This window comes from Empidonax traillii, unplaced genomic scaffold, assembly GCF_003031625.1.
Source record: "Empidonax traillii isolate 1590-97213 ecotype Southwest subspecies unplaced genomic scaffold, ASM303162v1 scaffold300:size811877, whole genome shotgun sequence".
NCBI lineage: Eukaryota > Metazoa > Chordata > Aves > Passeriformes > Tyrannidae > Empidonax > Empidonax traillii.
This window is the reverse complement of record NW_020955493.1, coordinates 129,418-156,567: the sequence shown is the minus strand read 5'-3', so window position 1 is coordinate 156,567 and position 27,150 is coordinate 129,418. Positions and strand designations below refer to the sequence as shown.

Genomic DNA, 27,150 nt, shown 5'->3' with positions numbered 1-27,150 from the left:
CGGCAGATGAACCTCAGGATTAAAGGGTGGGCTCAGTTCCGCGCACACTGTGTCTCACCTAAAAAATCCAATGCGCAGGCTGGAAGGTGGAAAGACCTTCCCCGGTTCTTCGTTCGCGAAGAGACTGGCCATATTCCCCCCCAAGTCCAACAAGGAATGGAGGTTTTCCTTGTCCCTCCTTTTGTTATTAATGTATTTATAGAAATGCTTTTTGTTATCCCTAATAGAAGTAGCCAAATTGACTTCAAATTGCATTTTTGTCTCTCTAATTTTCTTTCTGCATGACCTAGTTATATTTCTAAACTCATCCTGAGTAGCCAGCCCTATTTTCCATAGTCTAAGCTCTCTTTTTATCCCTGATTTCCTTCAGAATCTCCCTGTTCAACCAAGCTGGTCATCTACCTCGCTGGCTTGCCTTTTGGCACACTGGCACAGCCTGTTCCTGTGCACTCAAGACTTCCTTCTTGAAGCACATCCATCCCTCCTGCACCCCCTTCTTTTCAAGGGTTTTTTCCCAGGGTATGCTCTAGGCCAAAATCTGCCCTCCAGAAGTCCAGCGCAGAGGTTTTATTGGTGGCCTTCCTTGTATCCCTGAGTATTGCAAACTATTATTTCATGGTCAATATTCAGAAGAAAATATCAAAGCCAGAAAAGGCCTGCTGAACCAAGTTGATTCACCCACATAAAAAAAAATAAAAAACCACAAACAAACAAACAAAAAAATCAACCTAACAAAAAACCCGCAATCTGTTCATGTAGTAATAAAGGATTACTCAGAGATGTTTCAGGTCTCCTGTTTGTCTTGGTCAGACAATCTGACATAGACTTAGTTTCATTCTGTTCCAACAAGATTCCAATATACTTGAGTTACACTTCATATTTGTAGCATATTAAACCACAGAAATATACAATATTAGGATTATTACTGTTGGAAAAGACCTCAAAGGTCATTAAGAGCAACCATAAACCTAACATGGCCAAGTCCACGACTAAATCATGTCCCAAAGCACCACATCCACAAGTCTTTGAAATACCTCCAGGGAGGGTGACTCACCAAATTCCCTGGACAGCCTGCTCCAATACTTGATAAAACTTTCAGTGAAGAAGTATTTCCGAATATCTAACCTAAACCTTCCCTAGTGCAGTTTGTGGCCATTTCTTCTTGTCCGGTCACTTATTACCTGAGAGAAGAAACCAACATTCACCTGGCTACAACCTCCTTTCAATTTCCAGTTCACAAGTTTGTTTCTTCCCAGGTATTTATTGCCTTAGATTCCATTAGGTGTTCTGATGTCTGGGGTTTTTTTCCCCCCTGATATTTTCCGCTTGCTCCAATACTTTAAAGATGACAATGTTTATTACAGTAGGCATCTTTACATACCAGGAATCCTACAGCATATTTCCTATCATTTGGTTATAAGGCAGTAGGGCATATACAGGGTTCATTATTAGCTTTCAGTTCTTTAATCCTAACTTGTCTGCTTCCCATTACCAGATAGTATCAGGTATATTCTAAAAATACCTGAAAAAGCAAAAAAAGGCATTTTGCTCTTACACTGAAAACTTGTCCACAACCTAGTGAAAATGCGGACAAATCAGCAAAACTGTCCACCTGTTCAAGAAAGGATTAAAACAGCAGTTCAAGATGCTTAGCTCACTTAGGAGATCCTAAGTTATATTTTTAGCTTCTAGACAGTAAAACTGTCAAAATAAAGGGGTTTTGGCATGTATCAGGTCACTCATTTATTTAAATATAAAACTATTTATCTGAATTGCTCCATTCCCTATAAAAACTGTGCAAGAAGCATACAGATGTCAACCTCCTATAAAGAGGTCAATTATATATCCCACATCAAAACAAATGAAAATAGGTGTTTATATAACAGGTCTCTAAGACTCATCCACATTTTGTATGCAAATATCACACGAGAAAAAGTAATTCCCATGTACATTAGAATTCAAAAGTCAAAGTGTTACTTTTCCACCAAAAGACATTTACATCAGTATTTGTGCAGGTTCACTGTTTCATTTCACTCTTCCATTAACCCTGTGGCTCCAGTCCTTATTTCACTAGCCACAAGCAATGCTGCAACTCATCATGTAAATATATGAGAATTCCAACTCCTTTGTTAGTAGTACTCTTTACCCTGTTCAGTGAATGCTGCAGCACCCAGTGGAAAAGAGGTATGCTGTCATGTTATTGGATTGTCTCATTACATGTAAGGGCAAAGCTGAAGAACACATATAGTCACTGGTTTTAATAATTGAAGCTGCAATCTTAATAATATTATCTTTTAATTTAAAAAAAAAAAGATAGGTAATTAATGAAAAACCACCAACCAAAACTAAAGACAATGAACCATTTCTCGCCCTGCCCAAATCCTTCAACAACTAAAGTATGGGGTTCACTCATGAACCCAGGTGTGCTGTAGAAGTCCATCTATAGAGGAAAAGAAAATCGCACATGTCCTTAATTCTGGCAAATGGCAATACAAGAAAGTAAACCAAAATTTTGCTTCAGAACACTTCTTTCCTGGTGCATAGAGAAAAGAAATTGCAATGGTTACTGCACTTTCTGGGAGAGGTTTGTGGAAAGGATCATAATTTTTATCTGCTTTTCCTACCAGTCAAAAACCATAATCTAACTTCCCAGGTGTCAGAAGCAGTGCTAATATACATTTTCATGGTTGGAGAAACATAAAACTGCCTACATAAACAGGAAAAAATATGAGTTGAAAAAAGCTGTTACCATCAGTAGAGCTAAGTTTTTCACCCAAAAGACAGATACAAAGTTTCTAAAAATTGTAATCTTTCAAAAACTAAAGAAAAGTAACTTTTGACTAAACAATACATTTGAAGAAACTTACAACAAAACCAAAAAACATCTTGAGGTTTCAGAATCAATATGAAGGGTTATTTTTATTTATGTGTTACAGTGAAACAAGTTAAAGGATTTTTTTTTTTTTTAATATTTGTCTCCTTTCTGGTGCTCTATTCAAATGAATACTGATTATTTACAAGCAAAGGATCAAAAATCAAAGCACTGAATACCTAAACAGGACACACTCTGCCCTTTTGCTATGGAAACATTACTGAAAACAAAAAGGTATTTATATAATTCCTACATTTATTCTTAATGCCAAGCTTCAAAGCTTAAAAAAACCCAAACCCACAGCATTGTGGAAAATATGCATTTGCTACAAAACTATTAGGAGAGACCTGAAATGTAATGGCAATTTTCTTGTTGAACACACATGTGTTATGTGCACAGAGAATCTGTCTCTTATGATCACTAGAATGTGGTCCCACAAGATGAAAGAAACACTATGCATTGCTCCACGGGCTTCTTACCTGGAGACAAACTGAGGTTCAATCCTCACGAGAAACCATGTTGAGCTTTGGATATCTGACAAAAAAAACTGGGAACTTATTCTTGGCTATGAACAGAGCATAAGGAACTTCAACAATTCTACCTGTAAATTGGACTAATAACTTAATTCTCCCAGAAGGAAAATCCTGGGATCTGGAGAAAGTCAAATTAAGCCAGCTGGAATAGAAATAGAGGAAAATTATGGACCTATAAAGGGCTTGGGCAGGTGGTTGTATTTTTTTTCATTTTTTTTTTTTTTCCTTAAGATGCATCTTTTTCTGGCATTAATTGGTTTAAAAGTATGGACATTTATTAAGAGCTTTGTTTATTAATGTTGGATTGCCTGCCTTGGCAGCTGTTGTACCTCCTTCAGTGTTACTCTTAGCATTCCTTTCTTTGCAACATCATCACTGAATGTTGCAGGAAAAATCTTGTAAGTGGACAGGTGTGAGGAGCAGCTTCGATGAGCCACCAGGGAAAGACTGCTCATGGAAGAATGAGGTTTCTCTGAAATGCAAAACTCATAATGTGGTTTCTCCACAGAGACAAGGATGACATCCTGTGACAAGGCACACACAGGAGAACTACAGATGGCTAAATTGGGCAAAATTTTTGGGAAAATGATAATAAAATACATTTTGTTTAAAAATGGAGTCTGACAAGATATCCGGATAAATTTAAAAGGAGAAAAAATAGAAATACAAGGCAGTGTGGTCAGGAACAGGTTTTACATTGAGTAAGAAAGTATCTTGATATGCCAAAACATACATGCAGGAAAAATAATTTCAACATTTCATTTAATTCCTAAAGTCATCTGAGTTTCCAGAAGCTGCAAACATTTCCTTACATTCTGCTTAGACATTGTTCAAGCTAACATAGTTTCCATATTCCAAAAGTTTCTATTTTTCAAAGGTGCTTTACCTTACCTCCTATGCTAGACAAACTGGCACATCACAAAACTCTCTAGCACAAGGGACAAGCAGGAACACTCACTGAACAGGTCTTGGGCACATTTTCTCTGGCTGAGCAGTGCATTCAAAAATCCAACCTATTTTTTGCACTCTGTGAGCAGAATAAGAGCTTGGGAGAGGAAAAGGGAAAGAAAGCCTAAAGACAACACACTAAGGAGATTTGCAAAGGTACAGCAATGAAAACCATATGGGTCAAATCACCACTCTGCATATGCTCAGTGTGAGCAAGGAAAACAGTGATGGTATTACTAAGGCAGTCCTCCTAACTAACACAGCTAGGTGTCCTAAATCAAAAATTCACTGCTGAGTGCATTAGTGTCAATTAGATGATTTGTGATTTTATGCTACATCCAGGCAAGGTTCTAATTCCACTCAATGTTGGAGTTTCAGAAGATTTTCCAGGATAAAACTATGAGTGCTACTTAACTTACACATTCACTCACTAACTAACACTGGGAAGGGAATCTATTTTAACCTCTGTTGACTAGTGGAAGTGATCTGTCATTGCCACCGTTACAGCATGACAACACTTTGGGAGGCAGCAAATGATGCTCTTCTTAGCTAAGACATAAACTAGTGCTCCAAAACCAAAACACTTGACAATAAGGGTCAACTTGACATCAAGGTTGCACTATTTTAAAACCTCTCTTAAGACTAATGTCAATTCTTGCAAAGACAGTCTTGTGTAGACACAAAGCAGCTTAAGACTCATTGAGCATACTCCTCAACAGTATACTGCTATATAACACAACAGAGAACTTTGCATCAGCTTAATGAAGGCAATGTTAAACCACATATTTCAGCAGGAGTGAATTACATGCAGAATCAATTTCTGGGTTTTTTTTTCTTTTAACTCTAAAACCAAGCAATGCTGTGATTCCAAAAGCAAGCTCCCAATTTTGATGAAGTCAAACTATAGACTGAAAATCCAGTTTAAAAGCCTGAATTAAAAAAGAAAAAAGACAACAATTGTTGTCGATGTGTATGGAAGGAAAACTTGCCTCTGTCACTCAGCAGAATGTGAATATCTATTTGCAACGTGGAAATAAATTATCCCAAAATATCTGTCAAAGAAATCACAACTTACACTTTTTATGTTACCTTGTGGAAACCAAAATAACTGTGAAAATGTTCAAAGCAACTGAAAAAGATTCACAATATTTTTTAAATGGGCTCTAGGGAGTTCTGATTGAGACACTGAAGTAGCAGGGACAAACATGAAACGGGTTACACTGCGTAATCTCTGTAACAAACTGAGTTTCCAGGCAGCTTCAATGGTAACCTCTCTCACCTACTCTGCACTACAGCTCTTTTATGCTGCTTTCACAACATCCTAACATTTCATCTGAGCCAATTCAACTTTGATTAGCTGGGATTCAAATCTCTTACAGAGAAACATGTAAAAGGGGAGGGAACACACTGATGCAATATCAAATCTGTCCCTTGGTTCATTTTTGTTCTTGGACACAAGATAAATATCTTGTGAAAGATCATAAATTGCCAAGATGAATGTTTGGAAGAAGCCAGAGTCACCCTTTCATTGCAATTTCTCTGCTAATAAATTATTTAAGAGAACAGAATGTCAAACAGTACACAAAAAGACATTAGACAATTTATCATCTCTGTTATGCTTAGGTTGACAGGTGGTTTTAAAAGGATGCCTTATAGCATAACAGAAAATACAGAGAATAAGATAAGAGCACAAGAAAGGACTTTTAATTGTCAGTTAAGGCTAATATTATCTTACTGTACAAAGGGAGCACATGACTGCCACTGATTTACACCCAAATGCTATCACTTAGCCAGGCAATGGTGCATATGAATGTATATTCAGGATTAAGGCCTTACATTCAGCCACCCTGGTGAGGAAGGAAGCCAGGCAGACAGCAGTGAAGTTGGGACCAGCTATGTGACACTTCCATGCTGCTCTCAAGCTGGCTGGATGAGGAGGGTGGCACAGTGGCTCTGCTGGCATGAACAGCCCTGATTCCTACCGTGTCCCCAACACAGGTCCCACCAGATGGCTTCCCTCTCATTCATACGGTGTGGCCAGGAAGGCAGCAGGACAGTGGCAGCACACACTGCTCTCCTGGTATCGCTGCTCCTGCTGCCTGCAAACTCAGAGTAACACAGCCACCACCACCACCACCTCCTCCACACACTAGCCTCTACCTAAAATACTGCCTTTCTAGTGTCAGCTTTGCATCCCACTTCCCTTATGACAGTTAACACCTGCTCTGACCCTTTGTGACTACATACATCATCAACATCAAATCAGTAAAAAAAAGTATTGCAACTAAGGGAACTGAAGAAATAGGGCTCTTCTTGGGGACATATTGCAAGAAAATGTAAAATAAATCCAAAAAAAATCAGCTTTTAAAGCTCATAAGCACCTTATAAGCAGAGATTTAATGTTTATCAGAGCAGAAGATCTGTAGGAGAAGACCATCTGGTCACTAGCTGTGGCAAGGAAGATTTCTTCCACAATGCGGTCCAAGGTGTATTAAGGCCCATCCCTTCAAGTCTCACTTTTCATTAAGCAAAATGAAGTCCATCTCTGACAAAAAAAAAAAAAAAAAAAAAAAAAAAAAAAAAAAAAAAAAAAAAAAAAAAAAAAAAAAAAAAAAAAAAAAAAAAAAAAAAAAAAAAAAAAAAAAAAAGAAAAAAAAAAGGTGGAGAAAATCTTACTGAAACTGCATGAAATAAAAGAAGAATTTCCTGGATGGCAGTCTTCTCTCAGCACGCCAGAAAAATCCTTGCCAGCTTCCAAAAGATCACTAGAGGTTCACAACACAGGAGCAGAAACAGGAACTATAATCAAGGGGCTCTGTAAAGGGTGGAAGCCCATCACACATGAGCTCCTAGTGTGCACTGTCTTTTTTCACCCATATTCATAGTGCCTACTACACATAATTTTTTACTAGCTGACTGGTTCTCTTTTCCAGTCTGATAAGGCTGAAAACAGCTGTTTAACATTCTTTGATGAGATGAAGTTCTTTAAGGAACTTGGTTGCTCACTATTTCACATTTACATCTGCAATACTGTCATTCCACAATGTACCACAGATTCTTTTTCAGCCATGATCATTTCCATGACTACAAACATCCAAGAAGAAAAAAAAAATAAATTAAGGCAGAGAGACAATATTAAGTAGCAAGAAATGAGTAAAGGAAGAAAAAGAAGTAAGTAAAAACTGTTACGCCAGTAATACCAAAGATAATTAATTCAGGAATAAAAATAGTAGGATACCTATGAGTGGGAAGATGGCAGGAGGTAAGAAAAGCATAAACTGTTGACAGCATAAAAAATAAAGAGAAGTAAGAAGGTAAAGAAAGTCTTTAAACTGTATATAAACAATCTGCTTGTAAAGTATAGATAACTAGGTATTGTTGATAAAACTACCATCTGAAGAAGAAAACTGCATGACTCAGAAAATTATGAAGCTTTAACCGTTATCTTAAGTAGAAACTAACCTTTTATTTTTTTTTTTTTAACAAATGCAGTCACTTACATTATAAGTACTCCAGGATATCTGAAACTATTCAGGTATAATCGGTTGTAAGATTCCAGTTCAGAAAGCAATGGTCAGGTGGAAGAACCTTTTCAGAGTTTTAGCACTAAGAGTGCATATTCTGGTTTCACCACAGGAAGCAAATTCACCTCAGTCATACTACTTATTCCAATATTTAGGTGACATTTCTGTACTTAAGGCTTCATTCTTCAATTACAGATGCTTCCTCAACCTCATCAATCATGAGATCTCTCAAGAATATGTTTTCTTAGTTCATACATGGAAACTGACAGCAGGGATAACACAGATTGTGACTTCTTGAAAGGTTGGACCAGATGATCTCTTGAGGTTACTCCTAACCTGGGCTGTTCCATGATGCTACGATGATTTGCTCTGGGACACAATTCTTGTTCTCAGCTCCTAATGGTCCATAGTGCAGAGCAGTGCATCTGGCATTATAGGCACTGAACACTGTGTGCAGCTGAGTGCAGGGTACTACTATTCCAGTGTGATATCTTAATGCCATTTAATAAAGGCACAGTTTTTTATATTAACAGCCAGGAAGTCATAGGAGAAATCCTAGTAAATTCCTGCAGTTGAGAACAAAACTCAAACAGAAGGTTTTGATCATTCTTAACCTGTTTTAGCATGAATTTTTTAAAAATGACCAATGTCATCATCACTCAGCTTCATATTTGCATTTCAGTTCTTTTACACTGTAAGCCAGACTTCACAGAATAAATCTGCATTTTCTAGAAAAATAATTACCCACATCAACCAATGAATGTTCATTATAGTTAAAGATGGAACAATATGCTTGATTTGTAATAATGCTTTTTGTTTTCTTTCCAAAGAAAATAATTTCCTAATAATTGCAAGGAAACGGGAACGGGTAAAATTTTTACTCCAGTTAATGCAGTCATAATTCAATTTAGTCTTAGCAATCGGAATAAATGTTAATAGGTTCTATCCTCTTATTCATAAAGCTACCACTGAAAATTATATCACAGCACATTATACATTCCTTGTAGCAATGCTCTTGGCTTCAAACCAAATGAACTCAGTTTATCTTTTTTTCATTGAGTTCCAAATTTATTAGACATACCTCACTATTTTCATTTGTGATATAAACTTGTCTAACTTGTTTTCCAACTTCAGAGTAGTTATTTGTCAACCTTTGGTAAACAAAAGTTGCTTTAGCATAGAATAACAGTTCTAATTTGTTTGGTTGATGCCCCCAGAAAAAGCAATTTTTATTTTACTATTTTTTCTAGTTGAATATAAAGGGCACTGAGTCACTAGAAGAGGATGAAAAACGTAAGAAAGATAAATAATATAATCAATAAAACAGGTTACTCGTGTGAAGACATAATAGGGATGTAAATCCACCACCTGTGTTTTAGTACTGCACATGAAAAAAACTCTTCCTGCTAAAAAAAAATAATTTTTAAAGTACATGGATGTGCTTACAAAATTTTCTTCATATTGATCCTGCTATTCGTTCAGAATCAGCCTCTCAGATTATCAGTCTTAGAATGCATGAAAACAGTGGATGTGACCACATTCCTCACTTTTTCTGTTACAGATTTGCAGTCAGTTCTTACACAGCACTCAAACAGCCAAAACAAACTATGCATCTTTCAGCTTTCTTTTTTGCTCTTTACCTCAGGCTGTAATATGTATTCGGGTAATTCTCTTCTTTTTTGGAGTTTATGAAAAACCTCTGAAGCACATATCACACTGACACACAGGAGTTTACGCTTCCAAAAATGCCTGTGAACAAATGTTTTTCAGTATTCCCAAGTCCAATTCAGCACACAGCTCACAGTTTCCAGGGGATCTGTAACACACATGCACTAATATTTTGCCAGGAGCAAAATTCGACTAGAATTTATCATTTAAAATCTAGTCTTTTAATAGAAAATACACTCAGCTAGACAATAACACTGTACACCTTTCATTTTAACAAAAAACAAGAGAAAGTGTAAAGCCAGTTTACAAATTGTGCCAATTTTGCTAGCAATGAGATGTTTTTCTCTCAGTTCTAAGGGTAATTTGTTTAACACTGTTTAAAAACAAAGGTGTAAATGCTCCATTTAATTTTCAAGAGCACTGTATGGTTGTCAGAGGACCTGATTACCTCTAGGAACAACTGCTTCCCAAAAATGTAGGAGCTATGAATAAACTTCATAATTAGTCTAAAGTTCCTTGGAGTTTTAAGTATCACAAAACAAACAAACAATCAAACGCAAACAAAAAACAACCAGTAAAAACTCAATAGTGGGAAAAAAAATTAAATTCTAATCAGTAAGCAAAAATATTACACTGTACAATCCTCTGTCACTGCCACAGGAAAGAAACAGTACAAAGTGACTTCCTTTTATGAGAGAAATGTTTACTATTCCTTCAAAGACTACAAGTCTGGCGTGGGAGAGAGACATATGTCACAGGAAAATAAAAAGTTAAAATGGTAATAAATATTTAAATGCAAATAGGGTTTCTGGAAGTTTATCCTTGTGCATTTGAATCAGTTTCCAGGGCTCCCCTGCGCCTTTGGACATTTTGTTGGGCATCTCTTGGTTCATAGCTTCTAAGCTCTAAATTGCTTTAATCTTTGTGATTGAATAATGATGAACTGCAGAGCCCAGAATTATGTGACAGAAGCCTTTCATCCATCCACCCAGTTTCTTTGCAAAATGCCTACTGCCACTGATCACAGTTTCTTTTAGCCCATTTTTTGAACACTAAAGTTCACAGTCCCCCAGCCATAATTTAAAAAGTACTCAGACAAATTAATGGAAGCCTATGTCTCATATGCCCATCTCTGTTAATGAACTGCCTTTCCCAGTTGTATCATAATTACCAATTTGGCCACAATAAGCTTTAACTAGGACTCACAATACATTTTTTATAAACACAAAATTGTACTCCATGAAATACAACACAGTAGGCAAAACACCCAGAGAGCAACAGAAAAGCAAATGACATGTTTGCATAGTGGTCATTATTTCTCATTTTGATTGCTTAAGAGAATTAAGTTTGTGTTATCATGGTGCATGTATATGCCCACACAAGGGTGAACGGGTAAGGAACACTTGCATGTCTGACCATCTCTGAAAGCCTTTAGGAATCTGCAGTCTCTTGCCCGTACTCAGTTGCAGCAAAATGGGTCATACAGGGCGCAGTACTGACAATCAAATTTTTCTAAAGGTTTTATGCAAGCTCGTAGCTGGATAACAGCCTCCATTATTAATCCAACTGGCAATTAACATATCCACTGGGGATGTGAGCTTTTATTCTTGATAGATAATCTACCACCTCAAAGTAAAACAAAGACAAACGAAAACATTGCTTGCATAAATACCAACTGCTGTGGAGGGATTGAGGTCCTACAGTGGTGGGCCCACAGAGCCATTTATGTAAATGTAATACACGCAGTACCACAGCGGATTATCGCTTTTAAAGAGAAAACATTTCACAATCCCCAATGTTATGCTAAAAGACAGAATGAAACAATAACTTCTTATTAAGCAAATCATGGCCCTAACGGTGAGGTAGTCTGCATATCAACTACAGCTGCTGCCTTTAAGACAGCAAGGCAGATGTGGAAGAGAAAGGCAATGGCACTACAAGTCTTTCCTAATGGGCATCTATTGTATGCAAGGATAGCAAAACATAAGCTGTAAGTGGTTTAATGTCTCACATCACCAATTAATACACCTGCTTGCTGATTCATCTCACAGAATGAGTCACTGAGAAGGTGCTGTGGGACAGATGGGACTACAATGGGCAGTTCTCTCTCTTTTTTAAAGGGTTAACTCTCTTAGACTGTTACTACTATGCTATTTACACAGTAATTTTTATAATTCTACAAGCACAAGCACAATTCTACAAGCACATTAGAGGCCTTGCAGAACATTAGTATTTTTTTCATGAGAGAAAATTTATCCCAGCCCCCTTCTGGTTTCTTATCAAAGCATCTGATTTTTATTAATAACCATTCCACTTCTATAATCTAGTATCATTCCATCTTCCTTTCTTCTCACTTTCATTCATATTACTTCTATATTTCAGTTTTAGTTTAATTCTTTCCCATAACAGGAAAAATGTGACATCATATCAAATCCATATCCAAATTTGACCATGGTATTATAGCAGTTTCGAAATTACATACTAGTGTAGGAAAAGAAATCTTTTTTAAATCCGAATTTGAGCAGCATGGGTTACTTTCCCATATGTTCAGCTGGGTTTTTTTTAAATACAAACTAAATGCAATTTATTTTAGGAATTTATAGCTCTTTAATAATAGCCCACTTTTTTCCTTTTACGGTGCTACAGTAGAAAAATAATACATTTATTTAGCAGTTGTAGCTCTATTCACAGACAGAATGCTTGCAGAGAGATTGTTTCAAGTGCTTATTATACTACATGAATTATAAGACTTTCAAATGTTCTTCCTCACAATGTATCAGTTAAGTGAGAGACTGGAAAATGAGCAATTATGACTTCATAACAAATTTAATTGATGTCAAGAATAGATGTAGGTAAATCCATTTTCAGAGTTCCTACAACAAATCAAATTCTTTTCCAGGTTTGTGTAATGTTCTTCCAAAACCTAATAGATCAGAGAAAGCAGTGACCAAGTACACAGAAATGTTCTATGAGATCATGCACAATATTCTGAGAAACCAAAAACGCATGTAAATCAGTATCTTGCACACTATCCGCCTCCGCTGTCTCTAACTACTGGAAATAAACCTTTATGTAACCATTGATTAATGAAATCTCAAGGTACTCATCCATGTGAACACAAAGTATGAATTTAAGCTAAATGAGATAAATGAACCAAAAGAAGTTTGTGTGACTTGCTCAAGTCTCTGTAAAGATCACAGGGTAAATCCAATTCAGAGTTCCAGTTCACGGTTGAGACCCTCTATGCTGTATACTTGACACTGCCAAGTTGAAATAAGTAGCTTTAAATTAACAGTTTTGAAAGTTTCTTAAATTTCAGAAAATTCAAAAAATATTACACAGAGAAAAGTTTGGGGTCAAACTCCACTACATTATAGATAAGACAATTTGAAAAAAATCGTAACAGACCAGTTTAACTCTCAGTTGTTCACACTGCTTCTGAGCAGCCTACAAACTGCACCCATTCACCTCTCTTTAGTTAAGACAGGTTGACCACTCCTTTCTTTCAGCAGTATGCTCATTTGCTATGCTATGTTATTTTTGGGCGGAAAACTCTGAGGAAGACAGTATGCACTATAAGAAATGACCAAGATCTGTTTTCCAAGGGAGGAGACAGATCAACTTTGCAGTCATCCAGCACTGCCCACTCATTGGACTGCTCATTGACCACACCAGCATTTCACGAGCATGATAGTGACTCAGGCAAGAACCAGTGCACAACAGGATCCATGTCTTCTTTTTGGATCTCTCTGCACTTCACATCTTCACTGAACAAAAAAACTGCTGCTGAACAAATGAAGACTGGTCTAAGTCCAAGGAACCTAACCTATCACTGCTACGACTGCTGACCAAGGATGAAGACTCCTCCATAAACAAAACAGGGATGTTTCATCAAGCTGAAAGTAAATTCCCAGGTATTCTGCCCTTATCTGCTGTGTACTGCCTAAAGGTAGTTGTCTAAAAGCATTCACATCAAGCACCTGCAATTTCACTGAAGAAATGTATATTCAATAGCCTAAAATTAAATAGTCAAGTGCAGTTACTGAAACAAGAAATACTGTTTTCATGCCCTGTGCCAGGATACCTTAATACAGAACAGTAAATTCTATTATTGGATTAACAGCACAAAAATGAGAAAAAGAGGCAAAATTTCAGTTACTCAAAAAATAAGGCACTAAGATCTCTCTGAATTATATAAAGCTATTCCTACAAAACTATTCAAAATGAACCACTGAAAAAACCCTCTCATTTATCAGTTCCAGATGGAAACCATCTGCAAGCATCCTAGTAGAAGATGACAACTGAACGTTATAAAGGCAGATTTTCAAGTAGAGCATTTTTACTTTTGTACAAGACAGAAAAACATGTATTAGGGAAATTTCAGGCAATTCAGACAATGGTGGGCCAGCGGAAAGAACAAAAGCCTCAGTAAGCTGCTAAATACAGCACCTAATACTTGGCTTTACTGAACAAAACCCTTGAAAACAAAAGAGAGCTTCAGCTTGATGAGAGGGAAGAGGAACTAGCAGAGACATGTAAAGAGAAGATTTAACGGGCCAGGTAGATGATCCTCACTTGTAATTCTGAATAGATTTGGGAAGGGTACACAGACTGAGAAAGATTATCTGAAAGAGGGTCAATCCCTGAACAAGTACCGGTCACTGTGTACTTTAGGTATGTGCAATAGAAGCCACAAGAACATACAGCCATGCTCTCAAGGCTGCTCTCATGATCAAACATGGTTTTATTATAAATTTCAAAAATTATAGGGCTATCCAGGCTGACAAGCACTTATTTATTTGGCACACATACGTAGACATTTATCTATTACAAACACACATATACACACATATGTATGAAACACACTGTCAAGTCATAAGCCTGTAAAGGATACAGCAGAAATACTGGGGGGGAGGGGAAATCATAAGTGTGAAGCTCTAATGAGGGATCATCCTCAAAAATGTCAAAATGAGCTGCTCTCAAATTACCAATTTTGTTATCCCTTCAGGGAAAATCTGGATGAAAAGCAAAAATCAAGCCTCATGGAAATTTAAGAGAAATATATTCTCTCTATATATCAGTAACCAGAAATAGAAATAACTGTTATGCCTGAAGTTTTACAGATGAGTTGACAACAGCCTTTGTAACCCAAGTCAGTTCTACTGTGATGATACCTTTACCTCAAAAAGGTGCCGTCTAAGCTCACTGATCTACATATGAACAACAAAGATATGCTCTTCACTTACCACTTCTTCTTTGAATCATGTGCTTTTATATCATTGTGTCATGCCATTATAGGATCATTATGATGAAGATCTCACAGGCTTCCAGAAAGTAAGTCTCAGAATTATGAATCTTATAAATAACCATGACCAAACACATGCTCTCATGTAAGCTAAAACCCAAGAAGATGGCCAGAAAGAGCCTAGTGTGTAGCCTTCCTGGTGCTGACTGATTGCAAACACAGGAGTTACTGGCATAATGAGCAAGAACATGCGAAATGGGAGACAGGAAGAGACATCACGTCAGTAACAGCAGTGAGAAGAACTGAGAAGAAATGCCCAACAGTCAGTTTGCCACAAGCAACAACCTGTGGCACGTTCACTGACTTGTAACAGAAACATTATGTCCAAGCTTTTAATAGGAGCACTCCAGCAAGGCCCCAGATACCAGGTAGCTACTCAGACAGAAGGGACCATCATATAAGTAATTTCACACTTCAGGAGCTGCCTTGCGTACTTCAGTAAATCAAAAGCTTCCCAGCCTGATGAAAACTGAGTGTGCGGTAGAAGAACATCCTCTCCATGGCTGAGGAAGGAGCTGAGTCAGTCACACATCATGCCTGCCATGCTATTACAAAACACCTGAACTCTTGTTCTTAGCAACTGCATGCAAGCTGCTATGGAAATGGGCAGTACAATTGCCATGAGAACTATCCCAAAAAACCACTTCTCTATATAGAGAACAACACACAGTGTCTCCTTTCCAGCAGCTACAGGACTGAAAAGCCTTCTAATTATGAGCAGCAGTATCCTTCACTTTGGATACCTGCTGCACGTAACATATCATGTTACTTTTATAAATTACTTCTTCATGGATTTTTACTTCCCATTATTTTAGAGTTTTAAAAATCATTCTGCACATATAATTCACAGATCCTAGATGAACCCTCATCTAAATTGAAGGGTGCATAGATAGGTGCTATTGATACCTCCAGTTATTCCCAGTCTAGAGTATCTTGTATGTGCACTCACTATGCTGAATTCGTTGGCAAAGTCAAAAACAAAAGTCAAACACTGCTTCTAATCTTCATCCTAAATGGGCTCCAGTACTTTGAAAATAACTGGGTTGTGTAAGATACCATAATTTCAATGACTAGTATTACACTGTAGCACTTAAAAGAATGTTTCCAGGTCGTTTGTCATAATTTCTAAATACAAGAGTGTATTTCAGATGGATGGCATTAAGAAAATCTTTCTAATAAAAGATGGTATTTACATAATTAGATCTTTTTAAGCTAACAAAAAGCTTTGACAAACAGACAGATGGGTACTGACCACAAGTTTTGAACACACAGGACAGTTTATACACTCATAAATACAGGTTACTACTACAGATGTGTATTTTTTTAAAGATAAAGGACTAGCTTTCCCCGCAATAGCATCTCCAGCTATTTACATGCCATAAACCTGCAGAAAGTGACATTTAGCTGTAATTGCAAAACTTCAAAGTACTTCATCATTTTTTGTGAGCTTTTGTGCAGAGGTTTTTCCAGCACTTCAAATCCCTGCAGAGAGAGATCTTGTATGTAAGAAGATCTAAGATATTTCTTGCCATCCAGAAAAACAAATCTGCTGCCATGAAGTTAGGAATATAAATTAAACTTGTGTATGGCTTTGTAACTGAGGCAATATTGACACTTGATCCATGAAAGCAGCCTCCTTCTCATTCACTTTCTCTGAAGGAAAACTGGTATTTAGAAAGCTCACAATCTTAATTTTATACTTTTACAGTTTCCTCTAGAGCTGGGTTCAGCTGTTTGTTATAGCTCTATTTGCTGAAAAGCAAGGTGCCCAGACAATTTTCCTATGGAATTAGAATTGTGCAACGAGGGTCGTAACTCCACTTAGTCTTCAGAGACTTTTGAACACTATAGAGTCTATTATAAAAAACACATGTGTAGGAAGCCAAATTTATCACAAAAATTGTCTCGAGACAGAGATACATGTATGTACATGTATTGGAGGGCAAAAAGAAAGAGAAGTCCTGATTATACCACTTTTGTGTCTCTCCTAACACGAGACAACGTGAGGACATCACCAATTTCCATGTTGCTTCTTAAGCACTTAGAGATCAATCTCAGAAAGTCCAAAGAACCAAAGCATCTCATTCTACATCTCATCTACATTCACAAATGGACCTGCAAAAGGGAGTGGTCCATCTAAGGATGCAGCTGACTTCTGGCATATGAGTTCCTGCTTTAAATATGGGGAATTCATGTGACTTTTGGAGAACAATGACACAGATATGGTCTTATGGAAGACTGTATCTTCCTCATATAGAAATGGAACATGTTTCTGGCAGAATATGAGCAGCAGGTCTGTATTTCAAGGATGCAATTCTGAAGATTACTGAACTATCACAGCCTTGGAAACACCACTTTCCCCTCAAGAAAGCGGTCAGCAGCTCTCTCATCAAACATCTATTGCAGCTATTCACCTTTTCTTCTTTTCAAGGGTCATACATATCCTCTCTCTATCACAGCATAAAGAATGAAAAAGCAAGCCCATGTATTTTACTGCCTTCTTTCATACAGTCTGTCTAGATCCTTATGGCCCCAGCTCCTGCCGATCTCAGGCTCAGAGTTCTGCAGCCATCAAAGAACTGTATAGAAGGCATATGGCTGTATACACATAGTGGTTGGTACTACCATGCAGTAGCTAACAGGGGAAGTGTTATGTCATTTTATGCTCTTGAGAGTAAAAGAAAATGTTGGATAATGTTCTTGTAATTTTCCAAAAGGAAACTGATCCAAAAATACTTTACTTTTCATTTCCCAAAATTTCCCCCCCCCCACAAAAAATTTCTTGTAATTAGACAACTAATATAGAGTTAACTATAAAAGCAAAAATCAAGTCTCATCTCAATGAGAAAAAATCATGGACTCAATCCTGTAAATACAGACTATATAATAAATTATATATTAATTCAATAAAGAGTTGTACATAGACACACAGAAACAGAGCACAAAAAACTACAGAATCTCACTCCTGAGAAAGCAATCAATTGGATGCAGTATGTATTACATGAGGAGAATAATGCTTGAGATTAACCTTGAGATTTTCATTTCAGAAAGAAGTATTGTAACATCATGAAGAGGCAAAAAAAGGCAGTAAGTGGTACATGTGCAGGAGCATAGTGACAAACGGCAATATCAAATCACTGTTAACAACAGGATTTCTCCAGTAATCAAAGCAAGCAATGAGTATTTTTTAGGCCATCTACCAAAAACCAGAAGGTTGAGGGTTTTTCCAAACTAACAAGAAAACTTCACAAACATATACAGCATTGAGAACATGGAGAAAACAACAAATAGAATATAATGCCTGATCAGTAAGATCAGCTCTCTCTTTGGAGGTTAAATAGGTTATTTAATGTAGTGAAAAGGAAAGATGATGCATAAAGCAGATTAATAAATTGAACCCTAAGCAATTTTAATTAAGACATCCCAAGAAAACAGCCCAGGCAACCTCACAACTACATAAGACAATAAGTGGTGAAAAGAAGTATATGGTGAACTATTACTACAGTTGCTTAAGAATTAACTAGCTGAAAGACTAATGACATGGTGTAGAAAGAAATTACTTGTGCATTCAATTATCCAGGAAGGTCCTTCCTTATCTAACTGAGCTAAAATAAGGCAAGAGGTGATCATCATCAGATGCTGCCATGATTTTTATACACTTTGCCTGGAAATGTCTCTAGCACAGTTACAGTATGCTTTCCCCAATAAAATTCCTTCACAAATGTCACTGTATTTGACAGAGAAGTTGCTTCAGCTGAAAAAGCAACAGAGTAGCTATTTTCACACTTACATTAATAGAGTTGCTTAGTTTGCAGACAGGGAGCCCTGCCACTAACTTCACCCCTGGCAATGCCCAACCATGCCCCATTCATAACATGTTAACCCCTCTGGCTCTTGTAACCTTAGTTTACTTTTACATCCATTCCTCTGGCTGATTTTCAAAAGACTACTTTTGCATTTTACCACTTATACCCTTTACATTTTACCTCTGCATTTCATATTCATGCAGTTGTTTCCTAAAAAAAGTAAAACACGTAACTCACAGAATGAGAATGAAAGAACTCAAAATGTTAAAACCCATAGAGACACAGGTCTGATGCTGATTTTTACTCGAGATCTATCTTCAATTAGGAACTCTACCCATGCATCAGTGTGTGTTTTGTTATACGACAACAACCACTCTGCGTGGACCAAACCCTTATACTGCCATGTAAATGTTTGCCATTTAATAACCAACTAAAACAGTTGTGAGAAGAGCTGCTTGTGAATTCTGCTGCATTCAGCAACATACAGCTGCGATACCAAGTGGTAATGGATACAGGCAGACAGCTGTGTGTGATGAAACCTAGAACTGCAACACAACTGTAGAGCTGATGATTTTCTCCTCCTTTTTCACTTGGAAAAAATCTGATTAGCATACATTAGTTCTCAAAGGCTGTTTATAACATATATAAAATGAAGGAGAGAGAGCAAAGAGTTCCCTTACAAGCAAAATTCTAATGGCTTTACTTCTTCAGGGGTCAAAAGCAAGCCAAAGAAAATCAATGTCCATTTGTGTTGCTAAAGCTGAAACATACAGTTCATTATTCACAACTGTTAAAAGAGTCAATCAAAACATCTTGCCATGTAGAGAAACTAGAAAAAGCTATCTTACATAATTTTGAATGAAGATATATTTAGAAACAGCAAAGCATCTCAGAAACAATTCTGTAATTAGGAATCAGTGCTTTATAGCAAAGCAAATATTAACAGTTATATTATGTATTTGAAAAGATGTTTAAAGATTTCCAAGATCTTAGTATTATACCTGTTGAATTCAGAGCCATTTTACACTAAATTCAATAAAAATAGCCAGAAAGAATATCTAGAAAGAATCAGAGGGTATGATTACTGCCACTCATGAGATGAAATCCCCTTTAATATTTGACAGAAAGGGGAAGAAAAATGAATATCAGAAACAGCACTCCTATTCTCACTTCTTTATGATTAGCTGTATGTTTTAAAATAAATTTAATACAAGTGGAGGGGGAAAAGGCATGTGTTTTGCTTTATTCAAACAGCATTTGCTTACACTTAAATCTAATTTTATTTGAATAATTTGATCAAAAGCAATATAAAATTTACTTAGAGTCATTTCTATCATCTTCAACACAAAACCCAATACACTGTTTACTATTTGAAAAAAACACATTGAAAATGAACAAAAAATAAAATAAAGCCAAACTTCAGAAGAATATGATGAATAAACTGCTCCTCCTCTGACAATGTTATCTCAGAAGCTCCAAGCAATGAATATTTCAAAAGTGCTTGATGTCATAAGCTTTAAAAGAACATCTTTGAATCAAAATCTCACCTGACCTAGGAAGGAAAACTGAAATCTAACAACAAGTAACATATACTTCATAGGCAAAAACAGAGAAAACACTCTTGAGATGAGCTCCAGGTGAAAATGATCAGCAGAATAATCAACTGAGCCAACAATCAGCTGCCCTCATGGCATCTCTGAAGCCATGAATTTTTTCACAGACTCAATATCCATGCCAGTACTAAAACAACAGTGCCTTCACCTCAACCACATCTCACACAAGACTTTCAGTGGCTGTTAAAAAGCACCCATGTGAGCACCAGTGTGGGACTTTTGCTGTGCTCTAGGTCTTACTCTACATCGGGAACATCCACTTCCACCCTCAGGGCAAGACTCTGTTCATCTGCTCCTGGCATGGGAGACCTCCTGCATTTCACAGAGGAATGCACAGCAGAGACTTCCATTAAATATCCATGCCTTAGTTCTGAAGTACCTGAGTGGCACAGCAAACTGTGTCCAGCAGTATCATTTATCCATGTTTTGGCCTCGTGCAAAACCCCAATCCCATCTTTTAGAACATTTATACATATGTAAGTCAAAAATACTGCTACACTCGCATACATACGCAGTGAAGAACTTCTATGGTTTTGTCCAACATCACTCAAAGTAAACTGGAACATTAATAAAATTAATCTTATCCCAAACACTCTTCTTGATTAGTTTCCCTCTACTCATTACTTCAATAAATTGAAGAGAGCAAGTCCCCAGGAAACAACCCAGCCCTTGGCTACTGTGAAACCAGCCTCATCACACAACAGAGCATTTCACCTCTTTTGGCCAATTCAAATTTATTATTGAAGATAAGGCTCATAGTTCCAAACAGCAGTGGCAGCCACATACTAAGTGTGCAGAGGAAAAAAGCCTTGTTTGCATGTCATGTAGCTCCTCTTCTTCATAAGGAGTAGACACATCACCTACTAAATCAATCTCTCAAGATGGATAATAATTTCTCCTTTGGATACTTAAATATATGCAAGAATTTGACTGTCTGTGTCTCCACTGCATTCCCTGATGTTGATTATAGCTGTATCTTGAGGCATGATCTGTTTTGGTTTGGTTCTTTAATGTATGCTTTCTCGGGAAATCTGCAACAGGAATGCAGAAAATATAGGTAGGCCACAACGACAGTAAGGGTTTCTGACTCTTCCAGTAATGGTAAGCAAACTCAGGGAAAATACAGGAGTTCGTCTTTGTAATTATGCTGAGCCAGTGCCACAACGTACTGCCAAAGGTACAGGCTGATGTAGCAGACTCACATTGGGATGTAACCCAACCACATTCAATCCTCTCCCTGGGAAACCTGAACTGAAAGCATAGCCATGAGAAGGGACAAGAAACATGACACATTAAATCCATTTGATGTTTCCTATCATTCACTACAACTCCTTATCTTTTTAACAATGCATGCAAGCAGACCTGGCAATGACTACTGGTAAGAGCTCAGGCACAAGGACCAATGCTAAAATACAAGCATTATCTGAGCACTTCAAAGGGAAGAACTGAGAGCAGACTACAGCTCTTGTTTATTTGTCTTAATATTCAATCTAAGATGAATAAATAGAAATGACACTCAACTGGGTTGGGCCGACTAGAAAAATCCTGCTTAACTGTTGGTGTGTTTAATTTTGCTTACAAGTCTTTCAGTCAGTGCAGGAAACCTATGCCCAAAAAGCCAAAAAGCATGTCTAAGTAAATACGAAAAAAAATTAGGAATTAAACATAATTTCTGAGTTTGCCCTGATATTTCTGAATCAAGTCAACATCTTCTCTAATTATAGAGATTTCCATAGTATTAACCCAAAAATGCATATTATAAAGTTGAATATGCTGTACTTTGGAAATCTCAGATTCAAAAGTTACAAGCCAAGTGGGATACAGAACATTAAAGACGATACTAAAATAGCCTTACAGTGAACTCTATGACAGCCACTCCTAAATTTTTTAAATTAAGAACTATACACATTGTAAAATAAAGTATAACTATGCAGGAAGGCTTTCTGACAAGTATCAAGTAAAAGATAAAGAAAACATGTGACGATAAAGGGTTTTGAATAATAATCTAGAAGTGGATGTTCTAAATTAAATCTTTACCTCAAGTCTCACTTTCCTCTTTCTTTACAAGTTCCTCACAGGAAAAGAAGCATTTCTTTTTTTTCCTATCAGACCTTGCTAAAACTCAGTTCTTAAGCCACGTAAGAGTGAAAACCCGACTGTAAGTGAAAGTCTAGAGCACCATGTTCTTTAATTCAGTGATGGGGACCTTCATTAGATTATATCATAGCTATAGGACAAGACACTGCAAAAGCCAAATGATACATCATTAAATTATGTTTTCTTCCTCTCCAGGCAAAGAGTGAGAATAGCATTAGATTAGTTTGAAGGACTAAAAAAAAAACCGAAGAAAAGGGGCTCTGCAACATGAATCAGAAGTGACAAAGCTAATACCATTTTTAAACTCTTTTTATTTATATAATCAGGCATAAGCACTTACTTATATTAATTGTGGAAACCTCAAATGTAATACATAGCCCAAATGAATTCCACATCAGTGCATACTTCAGTGTTTCATGATCTCCCTTGCACATGCCTAGTGAAAGTCTGCCACTCTGCAACAGATGAAGGAATTACTACAATAAAGCCATAGGCAGACTTTGCTATGAACTATACTTTTTTTGATATGAGACAGAATAAGCTGAGTGTTTTAAGTAACAGATAGGTTTGCATCCTACTGTCTAGCAACAGTTATTCTGTTTGTGTTTCATAGCATCTTCAGAGAATCAGAAATATGAACCAGAGAACACTATCTGTAAACTGAAACAAATGACATTCCCCTCAGCCAACTTACACTCAATAATCTCCATCCACCATTACAAGAAATGCTTACTTTATCTTTCAATTATAAACTTGAGTTAGTTACATGTTCACCATATGGACATCACAACATTTTTTAATCATATTATGTCAATATTGTATTTATGAAAAAAAGTGTATTTCAGTGCACGAAAAGATCTCTTGCTGCTGACAAATCAAAGTGTATTAACCTGGGAATCCTTAAGATTGCCACATACGCCCACACACTCCTTTTGCTTGAAATCTCACTGATTAGAAAATGAAAAATCCAAAACTCAACAGCTATTTCATGCACACCAGCATTTCTGCAGGACATGTTTCCAACACGGCAACTTATAGTTTCATCACCATTAGCAAGTCATTTCCTACACACATACCATGCCCTGCTGAAACTACCACAGTCAGTGGAACGGAGCTCCTAGTGAAACATCAGAACTTAGCTATAAATCTGTGTAAATGCTTTTATTCTGTGCTGCTTTCACGTTAGAACGCAACATGCATCAAGGTCATTGTAACAGATTGCAGTTTTCAGTCTCAGAGAGATGACACGGAGGAAATCAATATGAGCAAACTTAATTAAACACTGTCTTAAGTTTTGCCGTCTCTCAAACCTGCCCAGAATTCACATCGCTATTCCCTGCGTTTCAGAGACAGGTGTTTCATAGATATGGGAAGGCAGGCAGCTTAGCTTATACGTTATCACTGATGAAAGGCGAACAAAATTCATTCTTTACAGTGTGACAGGTCTGCTCTGAGCTCTCTGAGTTTTTAGCTGGAGATTACAGCCCCATTGGCCTCCTTCTTTGAAGTGGAGTTCCTCTGAGAGCAGAATTAGTCCCCTGCCTGCAACCTGTCCTCCATACATTGAAATAAATTACAGTCAACTTTTTTTTCATGGCTATGTCAAGTATAGCAATAAATATCCACAGGCTAAAAGTAAGCAAACAAACAAGGCTGGACAAACCATAACCTCACAGCAAGAGCATCTCAAAGAAAATCATTAGGCAGGGCACAAAAAAGTTAAAGGCAAAAAAATCAAAACTCTGGGTTCACTGAATTCATAAGTGAATATGAAAGGCTGACAAGCATCCTGCTTCTTTCCCACGAGAAGCACTGATAGAGAGCAATTAAAGGACTCCTACAATTTAGTTACAGCTCAGCACAAAGGAGAAGGCATTTTATATTAACGCCTGTAAGAAGGCATCACCTCTTAGAGTTGCAGAAGTGGGAAGCGCTGGGACACGGAGCTTCCTGCCCAGCTGTGCGCCGGAGCACCGCATCAGCGGGATGCCCGTGGCGGACTCCGGCGGAGTTGGAGCGGGGCTCCCCCGCAATCCCGGTCATCAACCTCCCGCAACTCAGCCCCTGAGAACTGCCGCTGGCGCCGCCGACCATCCTGCCTCCAAACCAGGAGCGTGCGACCAGCGGCTGCAGAAAAAAAAGTCGCTCGAAACGAAGAGAAGGCAGCGAAAAGGCAACAAAAAAGGAGCGCTTACTTGCCTATACAGCACCGCCGGACGACCTCCTCGCAGCTGGTGAAACGCTGTGCCGCTCGCCCTCCTCCCACCGCTCCGCGCTAGTTCCAAAATAATTCCACCGGGCGCCGGCACATCCCCGGGCTTAGCCGAGGAGCGCAGGGAGCCCGGCCGCCTCGCCCCCCCGCCCGGTGCCCATGGTGCCAGCCACAGCCCCGGCAACTCGCGATCCTTCCCGCCGGCGCTACCTCGGGGCGGGCCGCCGGCTAACACGGCATCGCACCCCAGCCCCAGCCGCCGCCGCGGGCTCCAACTCCGCCGCCGCGCCGAGGGGGGAGCGTGGGGGTCCCCGCGCCCTTGCCAGAGACGAAGCGGGGGCGCCGGGTGGGGGAGTGCGGGGAGGCAGCGCCGCCCCTCCGCGGCGGCGAGCGGCCAGGCGAGGCGCGGCGAGGCGAGGGGAGGCGAGGCGGCGCCGCCGCCAGCGCGGCCGCAGCCAGGCGCGGCGATGCGGCCCCGCCCGGGACCCCCGGCCGCCCCCCCCGCTCCTGGGGCGCTCCGTAACGCCGCCCCCCTGCCGGCGCCACCAGATCCGGTGACGCGCAGCCCTCCCCCGGGCGGCCCCCGCGCCGGAGAGGGGCGAGCGGGCGGCGAGGCGGGTGCCGCTTCCGACCGGCCCCGGGAGGGTGAGCTGAAAGCACCGGTGAAAGAAGCAGCCCGTCCCGCCGCGGCGGCCGGCGACCCCCGGCGAGCAGGGGCAGCGAGCGCCCGGGCTCGGCCCTGGAGCTGCCGGCCCGCCGGGGGGCGGCGGTGTTCCCCTTGGTCGCGGGAGTGCCCGGAGCCCACGGAGCTCTCCCCGGTCCTGCGGGGCTGAGGCTGCCCGCTCGCCCCATTGCCCCGGCGGAAAAGTTATCCACCTCCCCCCCTCCTCAGTGAGCCTCCGCTTTTGCTCGATTGCCCCGGGTGCCTTTTCTCCCGGCCGTGTGACTGGGTATAGGTTGGCCGCTCGCCAGAGGGAACGTACATCGACCCCCACGTTGGGTAGAAATTTGGTGCCGGTTCTACCACTTCGCCAAGCTGGCTTGGCGCGGCAGCGGCGCTGCCTTCTCCCCGCCTCGCCTCCCAGCCACTAACTGGGGGCACGTCTCTGCGGCCCTCACCCCTCACCGGCGAACATCCAACCCGTTCTGCCGGGCTGTTTCGGACAAGGAGGGGGCCCAAGGGGAGCAAAGGGGTGAAGGACAAGCTCCTCTATGCCTCCCTAAAGCCCTCGGTGTCTTCGCCCTCCTTCTCCATACATCCGTGCTTCCAACGGGGCACACGGCGCCTCGCTGGAGATCCCCTGCAGGCATCGCCTTCCCCGTCGGACAGCGCTGCGATGACACAGAATAACGCAGCTATGAGTCAGTCACGCACACACCCATATATATAATACATATATATACATGTATATGTATGAACACAACTCCCGCGGCTGCCGCGGGGGAGCCGCGTGTCGCCGCGGGACGGGACCGCCAGGCATCGACCTGCCCCCGCGAAGGCAGAATTAACGCAGGAGGAAAAAGGAGCAAGAGGGAGCGCAGGGGAAGCCGCCACCGGAGCCGTCTCTCAGCAGCCCCCTCCCCCGGAGGGTGCCGGCAGCCGGGCTCGCCGCAACGAGCTCTGAGGGATGCTGCGGGCAGGGAATCCCGCAGGTTTGCGGCCGCTCAGCGGAGCGTTCGCGACTGCTTGTTGTGAGGGAGAGCCAGCCCGTCGGGGGGCTTTTGCTGAACTGGGAATGGGGGGAGCAGCCGTGGTCTCATCCGCATTCTCTGGGCCCCCTTCCAGCTCTTGGAAATGTTTTTCGTAAATTAAGCTGGGAATGTCGAGGGCGGGTGGTGACAAAGTCCGGTAAAAGGCATTTGAGCTTTCCTTTTCTGTAGATCCTCTCATAGTCCTTGTTAACTGGTTTAAGCTTCTTGTAATGAAAAGTGATTTTCACAGGCATCTTACAGTTAAGGGCTCTTCTTCAACCAAGCTGGTGCAAACAAAAATATTTCTGTTCCTTATGAGTTCCTTTTATAAATATTACCTTCAATAATCTGAAGTAAGCCATTTGAGGGGGGAAAGGATTTAAAAAGACGGTTTCATGCAGGTTAAATGCAAAGATAATAAAGTTACTCTGAAGAATAAACTTAGCTGTTGAGTTGATAAATGCATGAGAATATGCAGTGATAGGTTTCATGCCTAATTAAACAGATTTGTACTACAGTTCTCGTCTCAAGATAGAGATATTTAATTTTTCCCTGTTTCTTGATACTGTATTGATGCTAAAGAGTTCTTTATAGCTACAAGCTAGCCAAGACACCCACCCATTGTGGTTCTACTGAAAGACTATATGGTTTGAACTGACAGTTCTCTTGACAAGACTGAAAAAATAAATGATAACAACTATACATATGTTAGGACTCGGATGATTGAAATATATGTCTGAAAATTAAAAAAAAAAAAAAATTAAATGTAATGAACCAAAAACTAATCAGACAGAAGTGGAACTGTATCCCTCTTCGCTCATGCTTTGCTGAGAAAGTCACCACTCGAGCAGTTCTAAAACAAGTGGAAACAATATCTTAT

The 27,150-nt window shown here is 39.5% G+C and overlaps 1 protein-coding gene across 6 annotated transcripts in view; it reads right to left on the bottom strand.

The window, feature by feature from the left end:
- The window catches only part of SNTG1 (syntrophin gamma 1), a 336,726-nt gene extending 311,753 nt beyond the window's left edge, over positions 1 to 24,973 (bottom strand). For 2 of the 6 annotated variants that reach the window (XM_027890849.1, XM_027890855.1), the window contains exon 1: positions 24,562 to 24,973. The gene's annotated coding sequence lies outside the window, so the exon portion shown is untranslated. The remainder of the gene's footprint in view (positions 1 to 24,561) is intronic. The other 4 variants (XM_027890853.1, XM_027890854.1, XM_027890850.1 and 1 more) reach the window with 3 other exon arrangements.
- Between the last annotated feature and the right edge of the window lie 2,177 nt (positions 24,974 to 27,150).